The sequence below is a fragment of the Bombina bombina genome, chromosome 4 (genome assembly GCF_027579735.1).
Source record: "Bombina bombina isolate aBomBom1 chromosome 4, aBomBom1.pri, whole genome shotgun sequence".
NCBI classification, from domain to species: Eukaryota; Metazoa; Chordata; class Amphibia; order Anura; family Bombinatoridae; genus Bombina; species Bombina bombina.
In genome coordinates this window covers 383,844,697-383,865,026 of record NC_069502.1, presented here as the reverse complement: position 1 = coordinate 383,865,026, position 20,330 = coordinate 383,844,697, and the positions used below count along the sequence as shown (strand labels likewise).

Here is a 20,330-nt window from a genome sequence, read left to right as displayed (position 1 = left end):
ACAACAATTTTTTTTCATTCAAATTATTTTCATTCACATAGTCTAGCTTAAAGGGACACTGTACCCAATTTTTTTCTTTTGTGATTCAGATAGAGCATGCAATTTTAAGCAACTTTCTAATTTACTTCTATTATCAATTTTTCTTCGTTCTCTTGATATCTTTATTTGAAAAAGAAGGCATCTAAGCTGAGGAGCCAGCAAATTTGTGGTTCAGAACCATGGACAGCAATTGTTTATTGGTGCTGCCCAATCAGCAAGGACAACCCAGGTTGATCACCAAAAATGGGCCGGCATCTAAACTTAAATTCTTGCTTTTCAAATAAACATACCAAGAGAATGAAGAAAATTTGATAATGGGAGTAAATTAGAAAGTTGCTTCAAATTGCATGCTCTATCTGAATCACAAAAGAAAAAAATTGGGTACAGTGTCCCTTTAAAGGGACATAAAACACAATTTTTTTTCTTTCATGATTCAGATAGAACATACAATTTTAAACAACTTTCCAATTTACTTCTATTATCAACTTTTCTTGATATCCTTTGTTGAAAAGCAGGAAGATTGGTTCAGGAGTGTGCATGTGTCTCCAGCACTATATGGCAAGTTATGCAACAATGTTATACATTAGCAAGAGCACTGGATGATAGCACGATTTCCTGCATGCTACCCATCTAGATATCTCTTCAACAAAAAAGAACCGGAGAACAAAGCCAATTTGATAATAGAAGTAAATTGGAAAGTTATTTTTTTTTTTTTAATTTTTATCTGGATCATAAAAGAAAATATTTGGGTTTCATGTCCCTTTAATACAGTTAACAACTTTCTATGAATCTGTGAATTCTATTTCTCATTTAAGACACAAACATTAAACTGTCAGATCGAAATTATTAACTAAATAAGAGTGCAAGAGTACAATATGAAATGTTTGAAATTAAGATATGTTATAAAAAAATAAGGGGTGGAAATGTTATAAGAGCAGATAAATAAGGGAGCCTGGTAGACTGTTTAGGCAAATAAGAGTGATCCCTGGAAACAAGGGAGGATTGGAAACCCTATGTGTACGGCATTGGGACAACGTCTTTTCATATATAATCTGACAGTGCTGCTGTGCAGCAATATGAGGGCCATAAATACTACCAGAAGCACTGTAATAATGGGGTAGATGTGGCTGCAATGTACCAGAGCTATAAATCTGAGCAATAGAGATGATTTGATGCGCATTAGCACACTGGTTTATTGAGCCTAGATGTTGCAAAAATGCTTCTCTGCAAAATTCAACTGTTGATGAAAATTAAAATCCATTTTATACAAACAGTATGACTGTGGATAGCCTTGGATTTGTTCCAAATAATGCAAAAAGTGAGTGGAGTTTGCATATTAAAAACAATTGCATTAAACAAGATGTTATTTTTTTGTAAAATGTTTAGACTTATCTGATATGCTATTCTATAGAAGCACAACAGAAATGTCTTGTAATTGCAAGGTGTTTATTATCCCTTGAAGAAAAATCAAGAATAACAGTCATTTATCTGTATAATTATAGTGGCTGTAAATATTCCCTTTTCTAAGTAATGTATGTATTTGTTTTGTTTAGGCTGTTTTGTGTATCTATACATTATCTAAGTAATGTATTTATTTGTTTTGTTTAGGCTGTTTTGTGTATCTATACATTATCTAAGTAATGTATTTATTTGTTTTGTTTAGGCTGTTTTGTGTATCTATACATTATCTAAGTAATGTATTTATTTGTTTTGTTTAGGCTGTTTTGTGTATCTATACATTATCTAAGTAATGTATTTATTTGTTTTGTTTAGGCTGTTTTGTGTATCTATACATTATCTAAGTAATGTATTTATTTGTTTTGTTTAGGCTGTTTTGTGTATCTATACATTATCTAAGTTATGTATTTATTTGTTTTGTTTAGGCTGTTTTGTGTATACATACATTATCTAAGTAATGTATGTATTTGTTTTGTTTAGGCTGTTTTTTGTATCTATACATGATCTAAGTTATGTATTTATTTGTTTTGTTTAGGCTGTTTTGTGTATATATACATTATCTAAGTAATGTATGTATTTGTTTTGTTTAGGCTGTTTTGTGTATCTATACATTATCTAAGTAATGTATTTATTTGTTTAGGCTGTTTTGTGCATCTATACATTATCTAAGCACATGTAGCACTCAGTTTACGCCGGGGTTAGGTTCCAGAAGGAATGGTTGTAAATCGAAACCGTTGTAAATTGAAACCCAGTTTTAATGTAAGTCAATGGGAAGTGAGGGAGTTAGGTTCCAGGCCCCTCTCAAAATTTACATAAGTAACACCTAATATATTATATTTAAAGCTTTGAAATGAAGACTTTAAATGTGAAACAGCATTATAAACCTAATAATATAGATTGTATCATCATCAAACTAAGTTTAATAAACAAAAACATTTGCTAAACCGCACCTAATAAAATTATCACACAAACACAGATTGTATCATCATCAATCTAAGTTTAATGAACAAAAACAAAATAATCACACAACAGACTGTATCATCATCAAACTAAGTTTAATAAACAAAAAAGTTTTTTTACTTGCATTTTTCTGCAGCTAAGGGAAGTGGCTGCTAGATCTTGTTCCTTTAAAAACGGCTCCATTGCTCAGGTCTGGTTATACACTGAACAATTTCAGCCTGCCTGTGTTTAATCACACAACAGACTGTATCATCATCAAACTAAGTTTAATGAGCAAAAACGTTTTTTACTTGCCTTTTTCTGCAAACAGTTCTCTGCATTGAGTCTGCAGCTAAGGGAAGTGGCTGCTAGATCTTGTTCCTTTGAAAGCTGATCCATTGATGACGTCTGGCTTGCTTTTCTTTGCATGTGTTTGCTGCAACACAAGCGGACAGCTCTACCTACTGGCTATTTTAATGTATGCATGTGCTAATGCTTTCAATAGCAGTCAATGCTTTTCAATAGCAAAAAAAAAGGGCGTTATTCTGTAATGTATTTATTTGTTTTGTATAGGCTGTTTTGTGTATCTATACATTATCTAAGTAATGTATTTGTTTGTTTTGCTTAGGCTGTTTTGTGTATCTATTTCTTTTCTGTTTTTTTTTTTACCATGATTTTTTTGTACTTGTGTACCCCATATAGGATCTGGAAGTGCTTTACAAATGAATGGTATTATTATTATTAATAGTAACAAAGAAAATGTATGATATTTTGAAGTGCTAATCAGTATATATTTCTCTGATGAAACTGGAAACATACTATTGCTTAAATGAAGCATTATATTATTATTATTAATTTTTTTTTTTTACAACAAGAAATACGTTTATGAATATAGAAAAGATCATACCCATATAAAAACTTTACTTCTTTAATTTTTTCTAAATTGCAAATCTGTAGTTAAATACAGGGTAGATTACAAGTGGCACACTTTAGCGGTACCACTCGAGCGTAAAGTTGAAAATAATTTTTGCCCCTTAGACTTCAATAGAGACGGTAGAAGAAAAAACACTTATCACTTGCACGCTAACCCGACAGGAGTTATGCATATTTCACATTCCATTCCATTTCCACATACAGAAATGTTATTTTTTTTATAATAAATACATAATATATATATATATATATATATTCATTTAGATTTATAGGTATAGATATATATTTAACATTATCATATATATATATATATATATATATATATATATATATATATATATATATACACGTCATATTTCACACTTTACCATGTATTTTTTATTATCACACATATATATATATATATATATATATATATATTGCTATAGATATATAGGTGTGTGTATATATATATATATATATATATATATATATATATAGGTGTGTGTATACATATATATATATATATATATACACACACACCTATATATATATATATATATAGCAATAGATATTCAGGTGTAGGTATATACAAATATATATAGAAATATGTATTTACAAAAATATAACATTCCTGTATGATGTGAAGAACATTGAAATGTTAAATATTCACAGTAAATACAGCTCTGGAAAAGTTATTATTTTATATTTTTTTTATGTGATATTTAATAACGCGCCTTAAAGGGACACTAAACCCAAATTTTTTCTTTCATGATTCAGATAGAGAATACAAATTTAAACAACAAATCAATTTACTTCTATTGTTTATTTTGCTTAATTTTTTAGATATCCTTAGTTGAAGAAAAAGCAATGCAGATGAATGAGCCAATCACAAGAGGCTTCTATGTGCAGCAACCAATCAGCAGCTACTGAGCCTATCTAGATATGCTTTTCAGCAAATTATATCAAGAGCATAAAACAAATTAGATAATAGAAGTAAATTATAAAGTTGTTTAAAATTGCAAGTTCTTTCCAAATCATGAATGAAAAATTTAGGGTTTCATGTCCCTTTAAGATAAATAAGTTTTCATGTGCGCTAACCCTAAACTGCGTTAGACCCCTAAAGGGTGAAACCCGAAGCGCCTTACACATATTTTACATTCCTATATATATATATATATATATATATATATATATATATATATATATATATACACCTATATATCTATAGAAATAGATATACAGGTTTAGATAAATACAAATATATACTGTACAGAAATATGTATTTACAAAAAAATAACATATTCCTGTATATGAAGAACATTGGAATGTTAAATATTCACAGTTACTACACAGTAAAACACACACACATATATAAATAAATAAATATATATATACATACATACACACACAGTACACAGTACAGCTCTGGAAAAAATTAAAGAGACCAAAATTGTCACTTTTTCTGGTTTAACTATTTAATGCTTTGTGTTAAGTAAAATGAACATTTTTTATTTTATTCTATAAACTGCTGACATTTCTCTCAAATTCCGAATAAAAATATTGTGAGTTAGAGCATTTCTTTGCAGAAAATTACAACTGCTCAAAATAACAAAAAGAATGCTGTGTTCTCAAACCTCGAATAATGGAAGTTCATATTACTTTTTAAACAACGCGATACTAATGTTTTAACTTAGCAAGAGTTCAGAAATCGAAATTTGGTGGAATAACCATGATTTTCAATCACAGCTTTCTTGCGTCTTAGCATGCTCTCTACCAGTCTTTCACATTGCTGTTGGTTGACTTTATGCCACTCCTGGTGAAAAAAAAATCATGCAGCTCAGCTTTGTTTGATGGCTTGTGACCTTCCGTCTTCCTCTTTATCAGATTCCAGAGGTTTTCAATGGGGTTCAGGTCTGGAGATTGGGCTGGCCATGACAAAATCTTGATCTGGTTGTCCTTCATCCACACCTTGATTAACTTGGCTGTGTGGCATGGAGCATTGTCCTGCTGGAAAAAACAATCATCAAAGTTCGGGAACATTGTCAGTGCAGAAGGAAGCAAGTTTTCTTTCAAGATAACCTTGTTTAAATTAATATGTCCGTCACAAAGATAGATCTGCCCGAATCCAGGTCTTCTTCTCTGATGAGTTAAATTTTCAGCTTTGCCCAAAACCTGTCATCTAATGGTTAGACAGAGACTTAGAGAGGCTCACTGTGAAATTTGGTGGAGGATCAGTGATCATCTGTGGGTGCTTCAGAAAGGCTGGAATCAGACAGATTTATCTTTGTGAAGGATGCATGAATAAAACCATGTATAAGTTCTCCTGGAAGAAAAATTGCTTCCTTCTGCTATGACAATGTTCCCCAACTCTGAGGACTGGTTTTTCCAGCAGTGCTCAATGGCACACAGTCATGTTAATCAAGTTGTGAATGGAATATATTTAAATGTATTTATGTTGTGCTTAGTGCAACTTTCATTTCTCTAATCCTTTAAGCAAGGTTTTGAGTCACACTAGCGTTAAATGTGATTGCGCTCTCGCTTTCATATTTATTTTCAACTTCTTGTAATATGTGCACAATTCTTTTATCATGCGCTCATTAACGTTAGCACGCCACTTGTAATCTAGCCCTATATATGTTCTGAATTTTGTTTTATGATGAATATTACATTAAATTGGACTGGATATTGCAGTCAATGTAAATGTCATTTGATGTAATGCAAATATTTTATGAAGAGTGAAAATATTAATTATTCAAAAAAATGTGCTTTGGTGAGTGACTATTTTGGAAAACTATGCTATGTTATTATTAGTAATGATAATAATAATTATTTCAATTGTAGGCTTTGAGATTTAGGCTAGTTGTCCTGCTATCTCCTTGTTGTTTTCATCTGCCTAGTCTGATGCTGCTCTTGTCTCATTTGTTGTAGCTTTTCCTAAAATATAGATATACCCCCTTCCTTTGGTTTATACCCTAACAGGTTGCCTCATTTAGATTAGTGCTGATGTTGCAATGCTGTTTTACCCATATAGATACAGTGCATATTGCCTTGCCTTGTGCTAGCAAAGTGGTGTTCTGTTTTTTTATTCTGTTTTCCTTGCTCCAACACTGTTCTTTGGCCCCACCTTGATGATACATACTGCCAAACTGTCTTCCAATCAGTCTGAGACAAAGAGGTCGATTTATCAAGCTACAGCGGCGTAGACACGTGCCTCTGTCCGCCGCAGCTTGCCTCTAGCGGGCTGAATTTCGCTGGCATAATTCAGCATTGCACAAGAACGCAATTTTGTGCTCTTGTGCAGCGCTGCCCTCTGCCCGCCTACAGCCAATCACGCTTGGGCAGGAGCTGTCAATCTCCCCGGTCGGACGAGACCGGGTAGATTGAAATAAGCCACCTAAGAGGTGGCGAAGAGGTTAGGGAAGCAGCGGTCTAATGACCACTGCTTCATAAATACGGACTGGGGGATGAAGGCTGGCAAAGGTTTATGATAAATCGACCCCAAAGTGCTAGACTACAGTTCTGTACATATACTTATGTAACCCTATATATTTATTGGTTATTAGCCTTCTTCCTGTATTTGAATAAAGTGTTGTCTTAGTCCGCTTCAACATCTCCTTAGTAATATAAAAGCACAGGACAAATACGGCTAAAGACTTAACAGGACAAAATTTATGGAGACCATAAACTGTGTGAATTGCAAAAAAAAGTTCTGTAGACTGTAGAGTTGTTAATGAGTCAAGAGGACAGGAGACCTGGGAAAAGTAAAGGTAGTTGATTGAATATTTGCAGGAAAGGGCTGCAAAAATGCAATGATTGCTGAAGAAATTTATGATTTTGAATTTTACTCTAGAGCTTAAGAAAATAAAAAAAGTGATGCAGGTTGTGTAGCAAGGCGAGTTAGCTCAATTGAGAATTTGTTTTTAATTTAAATATGACAGCTACGTTTATAATAACTGCATGGAATGAGTGCTTGTTTTTTGTTTAATTTATATAACTTTGCATTAACACACATATATATATATATATATATATAAAAAAACATTTATTAAGGGCGCGGAGGGGAGTAAATATTTCTGCACCCCGGTAGGTAGAGCGCTTGGTTAACCACTGAGTTCATCTGGGGTGCTATCCGATATAGATCGTAGTTTGCGGCGCAAGCGAGGGAACCCCCGCCGCCCGTAGTTTCAGCTCGCAACTCGTGCTATCCCTTATACAGTGCTGTCAGATGCTAAAGTGCCGTAAGTCTGATAAACCAGCGATGTCCAGAAATCTGCGTAAGTACAAATTTCTGGAGTCGCCAGTGACTTACGGCACTTTAGAAACTGCCGGCGCCTACAAAACCTGACTAAGTTATTAAATCTCCTGTACTGTCTAACACGCCTCCCAAACATAGCCCGACACGTCTAACCCTCTATCCGCTATCCCCCCTCACTCTCCTAATAATAAAAAATTTATTAACCCCCAAACCGCCGCTCCCGGACCCCGCCGCCACCAAATAAAGTTATTAACCCCTAAACCGCCGCTCCCGGACCCCGCCGCCACCTACATTAACTACCCCCTAATGTGAGTTCCTACCCCCCCTGCCATTTACATTAACTACCCCCTAATGTGAGCTCCTACCCCGCCGCCAGCTACATTAACTACCCCCTAATGTGAGTCCCTATACCGCCGCCAGCTATATTACCTACCCCCTAATGTGAGCTCCTACTCCGCCGCCAGCTATATTAAAATTATTAACCCCTAATCTAATCCCCCTACCCCGCCGCCAGCTATATTAAATTATTAACCCCTAATTTAATACCCCTACACCGCCGCCACCTATATTAAATTAATTAACCCCTAAAATACTAAACTATCCCTACCACTAAACCTAAGTCTAACCCTACAAATAGCCCTGAAAAGGGCTTTTTGCGTGGCATTACCCCAAAGTAAACAGCTCTATTGCCAGCCATTAAAAGGGCTTTTTGCGGGCCATTGCCCTAAAGTAATCCTCTCTTTTACCAGCCCTTAAAAGGGCTTTTTGCGGGGCTTTGTCTTTATTTTTTTACTGTACATTTGTACAAGGAGGGGGGGCATCTGCAGGAAGGTTTATCTTACCTTGATGTCATAAAACTTCTAGGCTTTTTACTATTAAAGGGACATGAAACCCCAAATATTTCTTTCAGAATTCAGATAGAGAATACAATTTTGAAAAAAGTTCCCAATTTACATATAGAGATATCTAGATAGGGTAGTGTGCATGTCTGGAGCACTGCATGACATGAAATAGTGCTGCCATCTAGTGCTCTTGCTAATGTATAACATTCTTGCAAAACTGCTGCTATCAGGGCTTGACAAACCCAGGAGCCTGGGATCCATTGGCTCCTAGAATTTTACCCCTGGCTCCTAACTTTTTGGATTTTTCTCCATATATCTATATACAAATACCACTGTCTGGCTCCTATAAGGGTACCTGGCTCCTGAATATTCTTACTGGCTCCTAAATTTTAAACAGATTTGTCAAACCCTGGCTGCTATATAGTTCTGCAGGTTTGTGCATGCACCTAATGTAACCTTCCTGCTTTTCATCAAAGGATACTAAGAACATTTAAAAAAAAATTATGATAGAGTGTGCAGTTTTAAACAACTTGCTTCTATCTGAAAGAAAACAATTGGGTTTTATATCCCTTTTGCTGTAAAATACATCTAAAAAATGTGTTAGTTTTACTTTCTCCCTGGGAGCTTTTGTTTACTTCAGCCTCCCCCCTAAGAGTCTTGGCTGTCACATGTATATAAGGTGGATTATCAGTTTTGCATCCACAATCATGAAATTAGAATATTCTTTGCCTTAGTAAGTAAGTTGAATCAGTGCTAAACCAACCAGGAAAGAGATATGGGCAGGCTTCCCCAGTCTCTCTCAACTGCACATGTGCAAACATACGGCTAGATTAAGAGTTTTACGTTATGGTGAAAAAGCAGCGTTATCAGGTTATAACGCTCCTTTCTCACTACCGCTGCTATTACGAATCTTGCAGGTTTAGGGGCACCGCACACTTTTTTTGCCGATATTACAAGCTTTTCCTGGGAGGCCAAAAAGTGAGCGGTACACCCTATACCGCCAAGATCCGTAACACATTCTACAGTCAGTAGTTATGAGTTTTACGCTACAAAGCTGTAACATAAAACTCAATCCTATTGGCTGATTGGATCAGCCAATAGGATGTTTTTCAACCTTAATTCCGATTGGCTGATAGATTCCGATTGGCTGATAGAATTCTAAGGGACGCCATCTTGGAGGATGCTCTTGAAGATGGACCCGCTCCGCGCCGGATGGATGAAGATAGAAGATGCCATCTGGATGAAAATTGCATCTTGGTCTGGAGGACCACTTCTCCCGGCTTGGATGAAGACTTCTCCCGGCTTCGTTGAGGACTTCTTGCCGCTTTGTTGAGGACTTCTCCCGGCTTCGTTGACGATGTATGTCCGGTCTTCAACACTTTAAGTGGATCTTCGGGGGTTAGTGTTAGGTTTTTTTAAGGGTTTATTGGGTGGGTTTTGGTTTTATATTAGGGTTTGGGCAGCAATAGAGCTAAATGCCCTTTTAAGGGCAATGCCCATCCAAATGCCGTTTTCAGGGCAATGGGGAGCTTAGGTTTTTTTAGTTAGGGTTTTATTTGGGGGTTGGTTGTGTGGGTGGTGAATTTTACTGTTGGGGGTTGTTTGTATTTTTTTTTTTTTACAGGTAAAAGAGCTGATTTCTTTGGGGCAATGCCCCGCAAAAGGCCCTTTTAAGGGCTATTTGTAGTTTAGGCTAGGGTTTTTTTTTTTATGTTGGGGGGCTTTTTTTATTTTGATAGGGCTATTAGATTAGGTGTAATTAGTTTAAATATCTTGTAATTTGTTTTTTATTTTGTGTAATTTAGGTATTTGTACTTAATTTAGGTAATTTATTTAATTGTAGTGTAAGGTTAGGTTTTATTTTACAGGTAAATTTGTACTTATTTTTGCAAGGTAGTTATTAATAATTGTAGGTAGGTGGCGGCGATGTTAGGAGCGGCAGATTAGGGGTTAATAATATTTAACTAATGTTTGTGATGCGGGATTGCAGCGGTTTAGGGGGTTAATGTATTTATTATAGTGGCGGCAATATCCGGTGCGGCAGATTAGGGGTTAATAAGTATACTGTAGGTGTCGGTGATGTCGGGGGCAGCAGATTAGGGGTGTTTACAACTAACACCCTAACTTGAACCCAGAGTCTAAACATAAATTTTGTTTCCCCATAGGAATCAGTGGGGCTGCGTTACTGAGCTTTATGCTGCTTTTTTGCAGGTGTTGGACTTTTTTTCAGATGGCACTCCCCATTGATGTCTATGGGGAAATCGTGCATGAGCACATAATACCAGCTTACTGTTGACTTAAGCAGCGCTGGTATTGGAGCACAAGTTTGCTCTACGCTCCCTTCTTGTCTTTTAACGCCAGGTTTATAAAAACCTGTAATACCAGCGCTGTAGGTAAGTGAGCGGTGACAATAACAAGCAAGTTAGCACCGCACCCCTCATAACGCAAAACTCGTAATCTAGCCGATAGTTAATGCTATATCTAAATATTAGTTTGTGATTGGTTAGCAGGGATTATTTTGTTCTAGGGGACAGGGAAATCAGTGAAAGGAATAAATATAAAACATTGTACTAATTTCACAAAATAAAGCAGCAGTTTTCATTGCAAAGTTATTCTGAGATATAAACGTTCAAAATCATGTAGTTTACAATATGTGTTTGGTGGTTCTTTAAGTGAATAGACTAGGTAACAGGAAGTCAGATTTGATCATGCCTAGATCAGTTAGAATAAAACCTAAGTTTTAAAGATGTCAGCTCCCATATCACACTGAGGACAGGGCTACACTGAGAATTTCTAAGTGCTCATTATACAAGAAAACAAGTAAGTTGCTGTTTTCTTTCTTTTTAGGTTATTGATTTACCATATTTGTTTTTATAAAAGGAGCCCTGTTAAATCTCTCTTTAAACACTTGTAAGTTAACAGAACAGCGCAGCACAACAAACATTTTTTTTAACATTGTTTCATTTTTCTATTGAAGCAGTATATAACGGGATGCAAGATCTGCCATTTAATCAATATTTATAAAAATATAAAATTATTTAAATCAGCATAAAATATTCCTGTAGCAATAAGAGCATCACTATCAGTAAACCTATAGATCAGGGCCTCGATCCGATATGCAGCGTCGCCTGCAAAAGCCGGCGACGCAAAATTTTGCGCTAGTTTGGTATCACATATACGGCGTAACCTAGAAGTTACGCTCGTATATTTCTGCCTTCGGCCGTAGTTTTTTTGGCCCATAGACAGGTATACCAAACCAGCGGAGTTTGGTATCCAATATACAGCGTAAGGACTTACATGGCGAAAATTGAGAAATTCTACTCCATTTTCACCTCGCCACAAATTACAGGCGTAGTAAGCCTTACGCTGTCTATTGGAGCCCCGTAACTCCCTAAACTAGCTGCTAAATAAAACCTAACACCTAACGCATGCGCAATGTCTATCTACCTGGCGACCGCAAACTGCTAACACCTAACGCATGCGCAATGTCCATCTACCTACTTTTAAGCTAATTACACCTATTCTAAGCCCCCTAATAAAATAATAAAGCCCCCCAAAATAAAAAAAATTCCCTACCCTATTCTAAATTACAAAAGTTAACAGCTCTATTACCAGCCCTTAAAAGGAGGGGCTGCGCTGTTCTGTTAACTTACAAGTGTTTAAAGAGAGATTTAATAGGGCTCCTTTTATAAAAAAAAATATGGTAAATCAATAACCTAAAAAGAAAGATTGTGTAAAAAAACAGCAACTTACTTGTTTTCTTGCATAATGAGCACTTAGAAATTCTCAGTGTAGCCCTGTCCTCAGTGTGATATGGGAGCTGACATCTTGGTTTTATTCTAACTGATCTAGGCATGATCAAATCTGACTTCCTGTTACCTAGTCTATTCACTTGAAGAACCACCAAACACATATTGTAAACTACATGATTTTGAACGTTTATATCTCAGAATAAATTTGCAATGAAAACTGCTGCTTTATTTTGTGAAATTAGTATAATGTTTTATGTTTATTCCTTTCACTGATTTCCCTGTCCCCTAGAACAAAATAATCCCTGCTAACCAATCACAAACTAATATTTAGATATAGCATTAACTATCGGCTAGATTACGAGTTTTGCGTTATGAGGGGTGCGGTGCTAACTTGCTTGTTATTGTCACCGCTCACTTACCTACAGCGCTGGTATTACAGGTTTTTATAAACCTGGCGTTAAAAGACAAGAAGGGAGCGTAGAGCAAACTTGTGCTCCAATACCAGCGCTGCTTAAGTCAACAGTAAGCTGGTATTATGTGCTCATGCACAATTTCCCCATAGACATCAATGGGGAGTGCCATCTGAAAAAAAGTCTAACACCTGCAAAAAAGCAGCATAAAGCTCAGTAACGCAGCCCCACTGATTCCTATGGGGAAACAAAATTTATGTTTAGACTCGGGGTTCAAGTTAGGGTGTTAGGTGTAAACACCCCTAATCTGCTGCCCCCGACATCACCGACACCTACAGTATTCTTATTAACTCCTAATCTGCCGCTCCGGATATTGCCGCCACTATAATAAACACATTAACCGCTAAACCGCCACACTCCCGCATCGCAAACATTAGTTAAATATTATTAACCCCTAATCTGCCGCTCCTAACATCGCCACCACCTACCTACAATTACTAACCCCTAATCTGCCGACCCTAACATCGCCGCCACCTACCTACAATTATTAATAAATACCTTGCAAAAATAAGTACAAATTTACCTGTAAAATAAAACCTAACCTTACACTACAATTAAATAAATTACATAAATTAAATACAAATACCTAAATTACACAAAATAAAAAACAAATTACAAGATATTTAAACTAATTACACCTAATCTAATAGCCCTATCAAAATAAAAAAAGCCCCCCAACATAAAAAAAAACCCCTAGCCTAAACTACAAATAGCCCTTAAAAGGGCCTTTTGCGGGGCATTGCCCCAAAGAAATCCGTTCTTTTACCTGTAAAAAAAAAAAAAAATACAAACAACCCCCAACAGTAAAATTCACCACCCACACAACCAACCCCCAAATTAAACCCTAACTAAAAAAACCTAAGCTTCCCATTGCCCTGAAAACGGCATTTGGATGGGCATTGCCCTTAAAAGGGCATTTAGCTCTATTGTTGCCCAAACCCTAATATAAAACCAAAACCCACCCAATAAACCCTTAAAAAAACCTAACACTAACCCCCGAAGATCCACTTAAAGTGTTGAAGACCGGACATACATCGTCAACGAAGCCGGGAGAAGTGGTCCTCCAGACGGGTAGAAATTTTCATCCAGATGGCATCTTCTATCTTCATCCATCCGGCGCGGAGCGGGTCCATCTTCAAGACATCCGGTGCGGAGCATCCTCTTCTTACGACGACTCCCGACGAATGAAGGTTCCTTTAAGTGACGACATCCAAGATTTCGTCCCTTAGAATTCTATCAGCCAATTGGAATCTATCAGCCAATCGGAATTAAGGTTGAAAAAATCCTATTGGCTGATCCAATCAGCCAATAGGATTGAGTTTTATGTTACAGCTTTGTAGCGTAAAACTCATAACTACTGACTTTAGAATGTGTTACGGATCTTGGCGGTATAGGTGTACCGCTCACTTTTTGGCCTCCCAGGAAAAGCTTGTAATATCGGCAAAAAAGTGTGCGGTGCCCCTAAACCTGCAAGATTCGTAATAGCAGCGGTAGTGAAAAAGCAGCGTTATAACCTGATAACGCTGCTTTTTCACCATAACGTAAAACTCTTAATCTAGCCGTATGTTTGCACATGTGCAGTTGAGAGAGACTGGGGAAGCCTGCCCATATCTCTTTCCTGGTTGGTTTAGCACTGATTCAACTTACTTACTAAGGCAAAGAATATTCTAATTTCATGATTGTGGATGCAAAACTGATAATCCACCTTATATACATGTGACAGTCAAGACTCTTAGGGGGGAGGCTGAAGTAAACAAAAGCTCCCAGGGAGAAAGTAAAACTAACACATTTTTAAGATGTATTTTACAGCAAAAGGGATATAAAACCCAATTGTTTTCTTTCAGATAGAGTGTGCAGTTTTAAACAACTTGCTTCTATCATAATTTTTTTTAAATGTTCTTAGTATCCTTTGATGAAAAGCAGGAAGGTTAGATTAGGTGCATGCACAAACCTGCAGAACTATATAGCAGCCAGGGTTCGACAAATCTGTTTAAAATTTAGGAGCCAGTAAGAATATTCAGGAGCCAGGTACCCTTATAGGAGCCAGACAGTGGTATTTGTATATAGATATATGGAGAAAAATCCAAAAAGTTAGGAGCCAGGGGTAAAATTCTAGGAGCCAATGGATCCCAGGCTCCTGGGTTTGTCAAGCCCTGATAGTGCTGCCATCTAGTGCTCTTGCTAATGTATAACATTCTTGCAAAACTGCTGCTATTTCCTGTCATGCAGTGCTCCAGACGTGCACACTACCCTATCTAGATATCTCTATATGTAAATTGGGAACTTTTTTCAAAATTGTATTCTCTATCTGAATTCTGAAAGAAATATTTGGGGTTTCATGTCCCTTTAATAGTAAAAAGCCTAGAAGTTTTATGACATCAAGGTAAGATAAACCTTCCTGTAGATGCCCCCTCCTTGTACAAATGTACAGTAAAAAAATAAAGAAATTAAAGGTAAAATCCTTTCAAAATGATGAATAAAACATAAATAAAACATATTGCAATTATTTATATTAAAGGGACACTGTACACTAGATTTTTCTTTGCATAAATGTTTTGTAGATTATCCATTTATATAGCCCATCTGAGAGTGTTTTTGTTAAAATTTATAGTTTTGCTTATTTTTTAAGAACATATTGCTGATCTTCAGAATCCTAACCAAGCCCCACAGTGTAAGATGTATACAAGCATTTACAGACTTCAGTTCATGTTATCAGTGTTTTCATATGCAGGGAAGTGTCTGCTCTTTTTGTTTACCCAGCCCCTTTCAGTGGGTGTCCCAGACTACCTCATCAACGGCGCTAAACTGGGAGCTTCTAAGTACGTTTTTAAAAGGTTTTATACTGGAATTTTATATCAGTATCTGTGCATATTATTCTTTATAGTAGTGTCTATTACATGCAGTTATAGATAAATTGGTGTATACTGTCCCTTTAAGTATAAGATGCTGCTTAGTGTTGTTTATTACAATGATGAAACAGACTGTTTAACACAGTGCAACAGTCTTTTTTTAATAACATGATTAATTACTAAAATAACAAAAGGTCTATTGTACTTATATGCCTTTATGATGGTGGCAAGATCAGTGTCTTTGAAGTGTATTATTGTTGAAAACTCCCTAGCAATAATTGCTAGGTAAATAAGCACATATATAAACACCACATCTGTATGTTGTACTATCACAGTATTTAATATACATGTATTTTATTTAAAACTTTGTGGTCGGGTAATTATGACCATCATTCGAATCCATCAACAATCTTAGGCTAAAACATTATACGTCAGCTGTGGTAATTTTATTTTTCTTATTCTATGTCTTGTCTATTAATTAGTAAACTACAATCGTATGCAAAAGTTTAGGCACCCCTGACAATTTCCATGATTTTCATTTATAAATAATTGGGAATTTGGATCAGCAATTTCATTTTGATCTATCAAATAACTGAAGGACACAGTAATATTTTAGTAGTGAAATTAGGTTTATTGGATTAACAGAAAATGTGCAATATGCATCCAAACGAAATTAGACAGGTGCATAAATTTGGCCACCCCAATAGAAATATTGCATCAATATTTAGTAGAGCCTCCTTTAGCAGAAATAAAAGCCTCAGATTTCCAATGATATTCATGTCTGGGGACTAGGATGGCCATTCCAGAACATTGTACTTTGTTCCTCTGCATAAATGCTAGAGTAGATTTAAAGCAGTGTTTTGGGTCATTGTCTCGTTGAAATATCCAGCCCCGGCGTAACTTCAACTTTGTGACTGATTCCTCAAAATTATTCTCAAGCATCTGCTGATATTGAGTGGAATCCATGCGACCCTCAACTTTAACAAGATTCCCAGTACCGGCACTGGCCACACAGCATGATGGAACATCCACCAAATTTTACTGTGGGTAGCAAGCGTTTGTCTTGGAACGCTGTATTCTTTTGCCGCCATGACCAAATAACTCAATCTTTGTTTCATCAGTCCACAGCACCTTCTTCCAAAATAAAGCTGGCATGTCCAAATGTGCGTTTGCATACCTCAAGCGACTCTGTTTGTGGCCTGTGTGCAGAAAAGGCTTCTTCCGCATCACTCTCCCATACAGCTTCTCCTTGTGCTAAGTGCGCTGAATTGTTGAATGATGCACAGTGCAGCAAGATGATGTTGTAGGTGGTCTGTTTTTGACTGTTCTCACCATCCTTTGCCTCTCCGATATTTTACTTGGCCTGCCACTTCTGGCCTTAACAAGAACTGTGCCTGTGGTCTTCCATTTCCTCACTATGTTCCTCACAGTGGATACTGACAGCTTAAATCTCTGCGGTAGCTCTTTGTAGCCTTCCCCTAAACCATAATGTTGAACAATCTTTGTTTTCAGGTAATTTGAGAGTTGTTTTGAGGCCCCCATGTTGCCACTCTTCCGAGGAGAGTCAAAGAGAACAACAACTTGCAATTGGCCACCTTAAATACCTTTTCTCATGATTGGATGCAGCTGTCTATGAAGTTCAAGGCTTAATGGGCTCACCAAACCAATTGTGTGTTCCAATTAATCAGTACTAGGTAGTTACAGGTATTCAAATCAACAAAATGACAAGGGTGCCCAAATTTATGCACCTGTCTAATTTCGTTTGGATGCATATTGCACATTTTCTGTTAATACAATAAACCTCATTTCACTACTGAAATAGTACTGTGTCCTTCAGTTATTTGATAGTTCAAAATGAAATTGATGATCCAAACATCCAATTATTTATAAATGAAAATCATGGAAATTGTCAGGGGTGCCTAAACATTTGCATACAACTGTATATAACAGGACAATTAAGTTAATGTGACAGTAAAGTCAAAATTAATGATTCAGACAGAGCATTCAACTTTAAACCAGTTTACTTATATTATTCCATTTACTTATCTTGTTATTCTTTTATGAAGAATATACTGGGAGTTATATGATGATTGGTGGCTGCACATATACCTCGTCATTTGATCACCAGAGATTTGTTTAGCTAATTCCCAGAAGTGCATTGCTGCTCTTGGGCTTACCTAGTTTTACTTTTCAACAAATGATACTAATAGAACAAAGCAAATGTGTTTATTGGTATGTTATTTGCCATTTATATCTGAATCCTGTAAGTTTAATTTTGTTGTTAAATACACGAAAAACTTAGAAACAGATGCATCAGATATATTTTGAATGTCATGTTCTCATCAGTTTTCATAGTCCTTAGGATACAACAAATTATGGCTAGATTAACAGTGAAATATGACAGCTAATTGAGTCAATATTAACCCCTTGCACCATTTAGGCGCAGGTACAACATTACACATTACTCTGTTCAGTGTACTGTGTTGACGTAGTACCTACATCAAAAACAGAGGCGCATGCTGCGGTCCACACTGTCCGCTTAGACAGCGGAAACTGCAGCTGGGGGCAGAAGGCATCTTCCTTCATATGGTAATGAAGCACTGATCATGCTCCCTTACCATATGAAACCAGAACGCTGATCATTAGAGAGAGTGACACTGTCTGTTTCGCTATCTGTAATGATCCTTCGTTGGTGCTGGTGGGAGGGAGGCGAGGGAAGGACAGGATTCCCTATACTACGGAAAAAATTGCAGGGGAGAGGGAGGGGCGTCTAAAGAGTTGACACTACACTACAGAAAAAGGTGATCTTGGAGAGGGGGGGAGGTAGGCCCCTACACTACAGAATAATAATAAAAAAAAAGAGTGTAATTTGTTGCCAGTAACAAATATGGTAATGGGCATTGGGAGGTAGGAGAGCTATTGGGGGGGGGGATCATGGAAGTCGGAGGGTAAGGACCTTTAAACTAAAGAAATTTATATATAAGTGAATAAAGAAAATGCACTCTCTGGATTTAAAAGTTTCAATACGCTTTACTATGTGAAATTTCAAGGCTTTCACCCCTTCATCAGACAAAGAAATTGTGAACAATGAAACAATATAAAGATATACATAAGCCCCTCCCCTCAATGCACCACCAATAGCAAGTGAGCCTGTACACCTTGCACTAATTTAGCTAATTAGCCATTAACCATATGCACATTTCATACTATGCCACTAGACTGAAATACAATATACTATTAACTTTGAGATGTGTCATCATTATCACTTAAATACCAATGTGAACCGATTCAGTAGTGTGTATCAGATATGTGGATTCGTGCTATACAATATATGTAAGCCCTTAGAACAAACTCACAATTCCTAGGTTGAGCAACAGGGAGAAGGAATAACTCTGTCTTAAGCGTAACTATGGAAATATACCCGCTCATTGACACTGTGTTACCATGTATACAGCACAATCTTATACCCAATTCTGTGTATATAATATGAACCCCTACTAGGGATGCCTGGATAATTTTTCTTGTGAGGTTATATCAGTATTTGCAATTTAGCAAATAGACAAATGACCGCAGTACTGTCTTATCCCAACGAGGTCCCCAGGCCCTCTTAGTAGTGCTAAATGGTGCATTTATGATGTTTGGACATAAGTTTAGGATATGGGATTGAATGATAAGGCAATTGTCCATTTTATATGCAGAAGTTAGCTCACATATATTGGTTGGTATTTTACACATTATCTCTGTGCCTGTGTTTTTTAGTATGGCATTGGTAGTCCCTGTTATGAGTATAGACATATGATAGCTCATTTACACACTGACCACATGCGGTCATTTGTCTATTTGCTAAATTGCTGAGTTACATCACTGGTTGCACAGCTGATTGTGATGTGGTTTACATGCAGGTTTAACCATGCCCCCTTTTTTTTACCAGCGAACGCTATACCCGAGGTTCCCTGTATTTGGTACGGATGGCGTCCTAGGCTACTGATATAACCTCACCGCACAATTATCCAGGTATCACTAGTAGGGGTTTGTATTATATACACATAAGTGGGTATAAGATTGTGCTGTATACATGGCAACACAGTGTCAATGAGCTGGTGTATTTCCATATTTACTACGTTTTACACCATTTACAGATGCAACCTTATTCCATCTCCCTGTTGCTCAACCTAGGAATTGTGTGTTTGTTCTAAGGGCTTACATATATTGTATAGCACAAATCCACATATCTGATACACACTACTGAATCGGTTCACATTGGTATATAAGTGATAATGATGACACATCTCAATCTTAATAGTATATTGTATTTCAGTCTAGTGGCATAGTATGAAATGTGCATATGGTTAATGGCTAATTAGCTAAATTAGTGCAAGGTGTCCAGGCTCACTTGCTATTTGTGGTGCACTGAGGGGAGGGGCTTATGTATATCTTTATATTCTTTCATTGCTCACAATTTCTTTGTCTGAGGAAGGGGTGAAAGCCTTGAAATGTCACACAGTAAAGCGTATTGAAACGTTTAAATCCAGAGAGTGCATTTTCTTTATTAACTTATTGTATCTTTGATGCACCCTGGTCAGGAATATTGCTGAGTCTGGATGAGTTTGTGAGAGTGCTGCAATCTTCAAATTGGATATACATATATCAGACAAAGAAATTGTGAACAATGAAACAATATAAAGATATACATAATCCCTTCCCCTCAGTGCACCACCAATAGCAAGTGAGCCTGTACCTTTGAACTGAAAATGATAATGCACTTCAACTTGCTAAATTCTGGACTAAATGTGGACTCTGGTTTCTTAACC

The 20,330-nt window shown here is 36.6% G+C and overlaps 1 long non-coding RNA gene across 1 annotated transcript in view; it reads left to right on the top strand.

Moving 5' to 3' along the window:
* The window catches only part of LOC128656312 (uncharacterized), a 135,921-nt gene extending 116,340 nt beyond the window's left edge, over positions 1-19,581 (top strand). Inside the window, exon 3 of the long non-coding RNA XR_008401990.1 lies at positions 19,451-19,581. This is a non-coding gene — a long non-coding RNA (uncharacterized LOC128656312). The remainder of the gene's footprint in view (positions 1-19,450) is intronic.
* The last annotated feature ends 749 nt before the right edge of the window (positions 19,582-20,330 follow it).